This window comes from Triticum aestivum, chromosome 7B, assembly GCF_018294505.1.
Source record: "Triticum aestivum cultivar Chinese Spring chromosome 7B, IWGSC CS RefSeq v2.1, whole genome shotgun sequence".
Classification (NCBI taxonomy): domain Eukaryota; kingdom Viridiplantae; phylum Streptophyta; class Magnoliopsida; order Poales; family Poaceae; genus Triticum; species Triticum aestivum.
In genome coordinates this window covers 67,257,494-67,267,003 of record NC_057813.1, presented here as the reverse complement: position 1 = coordinate 67,267,003, position 9,510 = coordinate 67,257,494, and positions in this window count along the sequence as shown.

The window sequence follows — 9,510 nt, the reverse complement described above, 5'->3', positions numbered from 1 at the left end:
ATCATCAGCTGCTTGATTTTTCAGTCGGGGTATATGATGGAGCTCCAACCCCTCGAACTTCTTCTCCAGCTTCCTCACTGCACTGCAGTATCCAGTCATGGCTGGGCTTCTCACGTCCCACTCTTTCATCACCTGATTGACCACTAAATCCGAGTCGCCATAGACCATTAGGCGACGGACGCCGAGTGAAATGGCCATGCGCAACCCATATAGGAGGGCCTCATATTCTGCCTCATTGTTGGAGGAATCAAAGTGAATCTGGAGCACATATCTGAGCTTATCTCCTCTGGGGGAAACCAGGACAACCCCAGCACCGGAACCATTCAACATCTTAGAGCCATCGAAAAACATGGTCCAATGCTCCGAGTGAACTTCAGTCGGCTGCTGTTGTTCGATCCACTCGGCGAGGAAATCTGCTATCGCCTGGGACTTAATGGCTTTCTTTGCCTCAAACTTGATATCGAGGGGAAGAAGTTCAATTGCCCATTTGGCCACTCGACCAGTTGCATCTCTGTTGTGCAAAATCTCTGATAGTGGAGCGTCGCTGACGACTGTGATGGAATGGTCAGAGAAATAATGAGCAACCTTCTTTGTGGTCATGTATATTCCATACACAAGCTTCTGATAATGAGGATATCTCTGCTTGGATGGAGTCAAGACTTCAGACAAATAATACACTGGGCGCTGAACTTTGAGAGCTTTTCCTTCTTCTTCCCGCTCGACCGTTAGCACAGTACTGACGACTTGTCCTGTGGCTGCGATGTAGAGCAACAGAGGCTCTTTGCTGATTGGAGCAGCAAGCACCGGCTGGGTGGAGAGCAGAGCTTTTAGCTCGGCAAACGCTGCATCAGCTTCTGCAGTCCACTCGAACTTGTCAGCCTTCTTCATCAGTCGGTAAAGAGGCAGTGCCTTTTCACCGAGTCGTGAGATGAATCGACTTAATGCGGCCAAGCATCCAGTAAGCTTCTGGACATCGTGCACTCGCACAGGGCGTTTCATTCGGAGAATAGTGCCAATCTTCTCTGGGTTAGCGTCGATTCCCCGTTCGGAAACGAGAAAACCGAGTAACTTGCCACCAGGAACTCCAAATGTGCACTTTGATGGATTGAGCTTGATATCATACCTTCTGAGGTTGGCAAATGTTTCGGCGAGGTCAGCGAGCAGGTCGGAACCTTTTCGTGACTTGACAACAATATCATCCATATAAGCTTCCACATTCCGACTGATTTGGGTGAGTAGACACTTCTGAATCATTCGCATAAATGTGGCTCCGACATTCTTGAGGCCGAATGGCATGGTGATATAGCAGAAGCACCCGAATGGAGTGATGAAAGCTGTTTTTACCTCATCGGGCCCGTACAGACGGATCTGGTGGTACCCGGAGTAAGCATCTAAAAAAGACAACCTCTCGCATCCCGCGGTCGAGTCAACAATTTGATCTATGCGAGGGAGAGGAAAGTGATCTTTCGGGCAGGCCCGGTTGATGTGCTTGAAATCAATGCACATTCGGAGCGACTTGTCCTTCTTAGGAACCATGACGACATTAGCGAGCCACTCGGAGTGGTATATCTCTCGGATAAATCCTGCCGCCAACAGTCGAGCCACTTCTTCACCGATGGCCTTTCTCTTCTGGACGGCGGACCGCCGAAGATGCTCTTTGACTGGTTTTGCAGACGAGTCGACTCTTAGGTGATGCTCAGTCAGTCCCCTGGGAACACCTGGCATGTCAGCGGGCTTCCATGCAAAAATGTCCCAGTTCTCACGGAGGAACTGGATGAGCGCTTCTTCCTATTTTGGGTCGAGTGTTGTGGAGATGCGGGTCGGAGCTGCTTCGGGGTCGGTCGGGTGAATGTGAACAGGCTTCGTCTCACCGGACGACTGGAATGCAGACTCTGTGGCGGGCTTCTTGGATCGCAGCAAGTCACTCGGATCTGCGTTTTGCTTGTATTCTTCGAACTCGACCGCTGTCACTTGGGAATCGGCAATCTTGGAGCCCTTCTGAAAGCACTCCTCTGCCTTTTTCCTATCACCGGTGACAGTGATCACACCTTTGGGACCGGGCATCTTCAATTTGAGGTACACGTAACATGGTCGAGCCATGAACCGTGCATAGGCTGGTCTCCCCAAAATGGCATGATATGCACTTTAAAAATCCACGACCTCAAACGTCAACTTTTCTTTGCGAAAATGCTTCGAATCACCAAACACCACGTCCAAAGCTATCTGGCCGAGTGACTCGGCCTTCTTCCCTGGTATAACTCCATGGAAGCTCATGTTACTAGTGCTCAGTCGGGACATCGGAATGCCCATACCTTTCAATGTGTCCGCATACAATAAGTTCAGCCCACTTCCACCATCCATCAGCACCTTTGTCAGTCGAGTGCCTTCGACAACTGGATCGACCACCAAAGCTTGCCTCCCGGGGGTGGCAATATGAGCCGGGTGATCAGATTGGTCGAATGTGATGGGTGTTTGAGACCACTTCAGATAATTTGCCTTTGCTGGGGCAACCATGTTCACCTCTCGGTTAATCACTTTCAGTCGACTTCTGCTTTCCACATCTGCAAAGATCATCAGAGTGGAGTTGATATGCGGATATCCTCCCTCACTGTCCTCTTTGTCTTCGGCCTTGTCCGACTCCTTCTCCTTGTCCTTAGACTGTTTTCCCTGAAACTGCTGGATCAGGAGTCGACATTGGCGTGTGGTGTGCTTTGGGTAAATGATATTCCCCTCTTCATCTTTCTTCGTGTGAATGTGACACGGCATATCCATCACGTTGTTCCCTTCTTTATCCTTTACCTTCTTGGGGTTCCAGGATCCTTTTGGTTTCCCCTTAAACTTTCCTTGAGTCACGGCCAGAGCCTCTCCAGGAGCTGCCGGTTCAGCCTTCCGCTTCTGTTTCCGACTGGTGTTTCCTTTTTCCGACTGGCTCGGCTTGTGCTTGCCGCTTCGGAGTCGGTCTTCTTCTTCGCCGTTGGCGTACTTGGTAGCAATCTCCATCATCCGACTCAGGGTCATGTCACCGGTTCGACCAAATTTCAAACTCAGTTCTCTGTTCTTGACGCCGTCTTTGAAGGCGCATACTGCCTGATGATCAGAGACATTTTCCACAGTGTGGTGCAAAGTGATCCACCTCTGAATATACTCTCTGAGAGTCTCATTAGTTTTCTGCACGCAGACTTGCAACTCTGTCAATCCCGCTGGTCGCTTGCAAGTCCCTTCAAACGTTCTGACGAACACTCGGGACAGATCTTCCCAAGTGTAAATGCTGCTGGGAGGTAATTGAGTCAACCATGCCCTGGCAGAACCTTCCAACATGAGGGGCAAATGCTTCATGGCCACCTCGTCGTTCCCACCACCGATCTGAACTGCCACTCGGTAGTCTTCAAGCCAAGTTTCAGGCTTAGACTCACCAGTGAACTTGGTGACTCCTGTTGCCAACCTAAAATTGGGGGGGATAACTGCGGCTCTGATAGCTCTGCTGAAACATTCAGGACCAGAAACATGTACTCGACTGCTCGTGGGGACATCTCTGTCGAGTGCGCCTCGATGGGCTCTGTTCCGGTCGACCAACCCTTGCACGATAATGGATCACGCGTCGAAGCCTGGCTCTCTGGGGTCAACTGGAACCCTGCGCCCTGTACTGTACTGACGCCTATCATCTGGCTGCCGAGGAGCGTAAGACCCACCCCTCGGAGGGGAATAGGGCACTCGACGCCTATCATCTCGGTCGAGTCTGTCGCCATATTGATCTCGCCGATTCTCACGCCCTTCGCGCCGCGGAGGCGATCTGGGGCTGTGAGCCGACTGAACCGTATTCACAGTGACAGATCGACTGTGAATTCTGTTGCGCGACTGAGACACGGCTGAATTCTGATCTCCTGCTGCCCGGAGCAGATCCCTGATTTGCAGCAAACCTCTGCCAGCTTCCGACTGCGAAGGCTGAATGGACTCTGCTATACGGGTCGCAGCTGCTAAATTCTGAATTGGGGTTCGATATACCTGAGTCGGCGGGAAGAGTTGACGTCGACTGGTGTCGGGAACTCGTTGCCGCGCGCGCTCGTCGAGTGCTCGCTGAAGGTTCTCCAGTCGAGTGCGCTCGGCCAAATTGGCCAGACGCGCCTCCTCCAAGGCACGAGCCTCGGGGGTTTCTCCTGCGATGGGAATACGCAGGGGATCCTCGTTCCTGCGGCGAAGCTCTTCTCTTTGCAGAGAGTCGAGTGGCTCGGGCTGGTACTCTTCGTAGTCTCGTGCAGGGTCGCCGCCGTCACCTGCTCCACCACCACGGGCGAAGCCAGGAGGGCTGTGGGGCCCGTCGACCATCAAGATTTCCGCCGCTGGATCACTGCTTCCGCACTCGGATGCAGTCTCTCCGGAGCCAGTCGACTGATCGAACAAGCCGTAGAGATATTCGTTGGGCTCGATTGCCGCAACTTGTGTAGTGGCCGATTGGCGAGCCACACGTGACTCACCCATCGCTGAAGCCTCGACCGGCCTGAGCGCTTGCGCTGGCGGGAGACCGGGAGGGTGGACGATGGAGGAGCCGACCGATACTGGGTCGACGGTTGCCGCAGCAGAACGCCGCGGACACATGCGCGAAAATGCGTCGCACCGCGGACGGGGAGCGCGTCTACGTCGAGTGGAGCCTCCTGGAGCCATGCGGAGTCGTCGGCGACGAAGGTGAGAGTGCCGAGACGGATCTCTTGACCCTTGACCAAAACTCCAGCAGACACCATGATGAGAGTACTCGGAAGAATCGCAACTTCTCCACAAAATCGCTAAAACACCTGCCCCAAGGTGGGCGCCAACTGTCGTGGTTCTAAGCCTGACAGTAGAGTGGGGGTAGGTATGGAGAGGCAAGGTCCTAGCTATGGAGAGGTTGTAAGCACAAAAGATGTACGAGTTCAGGCCCTTCTCGGAAGAAGTAACAGCCCTACGTCTCGGAGTCCGGAGGCGGTCGAGTGGATTATGAATGTATGAATTACAAGGTGCCGAACCCTTCTGCCTGTGGAGGGGGGTGGCTTATATAGAGTGCGCCAGGACCCCAGCCAGCCCACGTAGGAGAGGGTTTAAGGTGAGTTAAGTCTGGGGCGTTACTGGTAACGCCCCACATAAAGGCCTTTACTATCATAAAGTCTACTTGATTACCGGCCGTTGCAGTGCAGAGTGCCTCTTGACCTCCTGGTGGTCGAGTGAGTCTTCGTGGTCGAGTCCTTCAGGCCAGTCGAGTGAATCCTCGTTGGTCGACTGGAAGGTGACCTCTTCTAAGGATGTCCTGGGGTAAGTTACTTGGATCAGGTCCATGACCCTACCCTAGGTACATAACCCCATCAACGTCCAATTTGAAGAAGGGGGTTAATTAATACATATATATGAATGAAACTCAACAGAAATGATGGTGTAATAAAATGAAATTGTGAATATTATCGCTTACACAATTCATATTGTCTTTTAGAGTAGCCCCGCTTATTTTTCAAAGTCGCGTTGTACATGAACTCGCACACGTAGTATCCACAGAAATCATTCCCTTGTTCCTGCCACAAGCACTTTACGAGAAATAGAGGTCAATCAAACTGATAATGAAGCATTATAAATGGCATTTATGAAAGTATAACTGTAGAATCAACGGGAGATGCGCGCAACTAGCTAGCCAGTAGTACTTACTTTCGGGTATGTATATCGCAGCTCATTCGGTAGTCCCGAAGCTTCTGCGGCGAACTGTTTCCAAACCCTGCAAGACAAAAAATAATTATTATTACTTGAGATATCAGGAAATGAACAAAAAGTTGCCGATATGGTGCGATAATGATCGATTGAACTTACTTGTTGAGCAATTTAGTCATGTCCGCATAGGTTTCGGGATCTTTTCGTCTCGAGTCTAAGATGGTTACTAGTCCCTGCTCAAGCTTAATCTCCAGAAGAACATAGTGGAAGCTGCGCACGCATGCATAATTCATCAATTACATTACTATAACCTCGCTCGAGTAATAAGGGAAACCGAATATGCACACGACAGTAACATTCACTCGAAGTTGTAAGGAAAGAGTATGGTATCTTTGTTTTGATTTTTGATCAACGATTGTAGCAAGTTGGCCTCGGCCTCGTCGGCGTGCTGTTTAACCTGAATATCATCTATGATATTTGTATTAATGAACCCAATATCATAAATTTCTTGTTTTATGCACTCGACGATCTTCAATTTGCATAATATATTGAGGATAATTAATTATAAATACATGCAATAAAAGAGCCGAGCTATATATAGAGACTTAATGACAGAAATAGTACTTACAGGCAGTAGCAAAAGACCATTAATTTATCGAGGGCCTTTTGATTGAAGAACACGAAGAACTCCTCAAGTGGAACACACAATAGATCAATTCCAACGAGGTCGTGCTCCTCTTTAATGTTCAGATACAAACTATTCGTCCCCCAGACTCTCTGCAGGTTTTCATGTACCAATTATGTAATCTTCGCATCATCGTTGTTAGAGATTTTTCGTCTTTGACGAGAGGCTTCCCATACTCATATCTGTGTTTGTCCACCTCCATGAAATCAGGAAGTTGATCGTTAGGCAGGTAATCTTGTCGATTGCCATAACCGGCCACCATCCCCGGAGCATTAGCGACGATGTTGCCGCTAGACACATTGAGCGGGGGGCACGATTGGTTTGCTTGTTCGCCGAGCTGGTCAATTTTTTTCGCAGCTGCTCGTTCTCTTGACCTTTGATGTCTGACAGTACTTCCCGACCGCTCCGCTTGGAGATATGTCTGTTCAGTAATGCACTCATAGTTGGTTCTCGGCGGAGACTTTGCGGGTTTCCTCAGGGCATTGAGAGTGCGCTTTACTTTCACCGGATCTACCTTCTCCTCCGGAGGTGGATGTCTCTTTGCTTTCAACCCTTCAAAGAAGTCGTCCACTTCGGCCTGCACGATCTTCGCGTTTTCCTCCTTGGTCCTCTCGTACAGTAACTTCTCTAGAGGCTTAAGAGAAGGACCGTATCTGTATTGCCTCCCGCCTCTGCTGGCTGTACTGCTAGACGCCGGAGCAGACGGAGCGGCTGCAGCGTCTGTCTTCTTTCGTGCTTGCTTACGAGGCGGAGGAGAAGGACTACGACGCGTCGGAGCAGCCGGGGCGGCGGTGGGTCTCTTCTGCCCTTGCTGGCGAGGCGGAGAAGGAGGAGGCTGTTGGCTGCTCGGGCGCGCCGGCGCAGGCGGAGAAGGAGACGGAGTGCCGCCACGCGCCGGAGAAGGAGGCCCAGCGCCCTGATCGTCACTCGCCGGAGGAGGAGGCGGTGGAGGACGCGGAGTGCCCTGACTCGCCGGTGAAGGAGGAGGAGGCGGAGGCGTCCAGTTCGGAAGGTTGATGAGCTCCTTCCGCCATAGGCATGGAGTCTTCAGAGCAGAACCCAGCCTAGTCTCCCCTTCACCGGTAGGGTGGTCAAGCAGGAGATCCTCAAATCCCTCAGTTATTTCATCCACCATCACCCTAGCATATCCTTCTAGAATCGGCCGGCAGTGAAAAGTTACACCGAGTTCAGTAGGATAAACAGAGCCAACAGCCGCCTTGACCTTCAAATTCATCCATCGCGTCATAATGTGGCAATTTTGAGACTTCGTGATAGCATCCACGGGATAGCTGGCAGGAGCCGTTAAGACATGCTCCGGCTGAAGCAACTCGGTGGAAGCCACGCTGCTTCTCCGCTGAGATGGCGGGATAGCTTCGGGGGAAGCTGCGGCAGGTCGTTTGCTGCGATCAGCTGCTTCTCGTTCCTCTTCTAGTTCCTCTAGCCCCATTATCCTTTCATGCAGCGCCTGCAGTTGGCCCTGCTCCAATTTCTTCCTCCTCTCGTGGGTTTTGTAACCCCCTGCGTCCGGAAAACCAACCTTCCACGGAATGGAGCATGGCATGCCTCGTGCCCGTCCAGGGTGCTCAGGATTCCCGAGGGCCATTGTGAGCTCGTCCTTCTCCCTGTTTGGATGGAACGTCCCTTGCTGCGCTGCATTGACATAGTGCCGAAGCCTCTTGACTGGTATTTTCAGTTGCTCGTCCGTCCAACGGCACTTCCCTGATACAGGGTCCAAGGTTCCGCTAGCCCCGAAGAACCAAGTCCGGCAACGGTCTGGCCAGTTCATTGTCTCTGGTTTGATCCCTTTATCAAGCAGATCATTCTCAGCCTTGGAGCACTTAGGTCGGGCTTTGAGGTAGCCACCTGACCCCGTGCGATGGTGAAACTGCTTCTTCGCAGCATTTGGCTTGTTTGTCGCCGACATCTTCTTACTCTTTTCCGATGTCTTGTGGGCCACAAATGCGGGCCAGTGATCTTTGATCTTCTCATATTTGCCGATGAATTCTGGTGTCTCTTCTTTGTCGACAAACTTGTTCAGCTCTTTCCTCCACCTCCTGAATAGGGTTGCCATCTTCTTAAGAGCACAAGACTTGATTAATTGCTCTTTAACTGGCTTCTCTGGGTCCTCCTTTGGCGGTAGGGTGAAATTTGCCTTCAGCTGAGTCCAAAGATCATTTTTCTGCATATCATTGACATAAGACACCTCAGGGTCTTCCTCCTTAGGCTTATACCATTGCTGGATGCTGATCGGGATCTTGTCCCTAACAAGAACCCCGCACTGAGCAGAAAATGCGTTCTTTGTCCGGATGGGTTCAATCGGTTCGCCGTCGGGCGCGATTGCTGTGATCTCAAACTTTTCATCCGAGCTCAACTTTTTCTTTGGGCCTCGTCTCCTTACCGAAGTTGTGCTCGATCTGGAGGGCTAGAAAAAGGAAGAAAGACGAGAGTTAATTAATATGTGTACATATACCAAAACAATGGATGCATCAATTAACTAGTCAGCACGGGCTTAACTAATATATATATACCTGGCCGGACTCGGTTCGGTTACCAGAGCAGTCAGCACGGTCTCCTTCTTGTACCTCCATTGTGTCACCGGAGCCATCATGAACATAGCCCTCTTCTTGTACCGGCATTAATGGGCTGGAGCCATCATGAACATAGCCCTCTTCTTCACCCAGTCCTTCCAGCTGACCATCGGTGTCGTTGAGAAATGACGCAACTTCATCACTTCCTTGTGCGATTATGTCCCTCAACATCGCTTATGTTGCTTCGTCTCGGGCGTGCTCCATAGTTTCTGCAAATATTTACAACATGTCAATTATTATTCAAACATGGTACAGATGGATATATATTAGTGGCAAACGTAGAACTAGCTAGCTAGCTAATCACAATAAGGAATCATGTTAGTGGCCTCGACGCTGCTTCTCTAGGGTTTGGGGTGGCCTCGACACAATGCTTCAAGGGTTTGGGGTGGCCTCGACGACAACGCTCTTTTAAATTGGTAAATTTGGGTGGCCTCTAGAGAGTTTGTCGGGTAGGGGCGCGGCGGGAGGGGGTAAGAGCCCAACATCATTTTTTCTCTAGGGTTTGGGTGTCCTCGAGACTTTTGGTCGAGCGAGAGGGCCGAGGGGGGTGCTGCCATGGTATAAGTTATCACG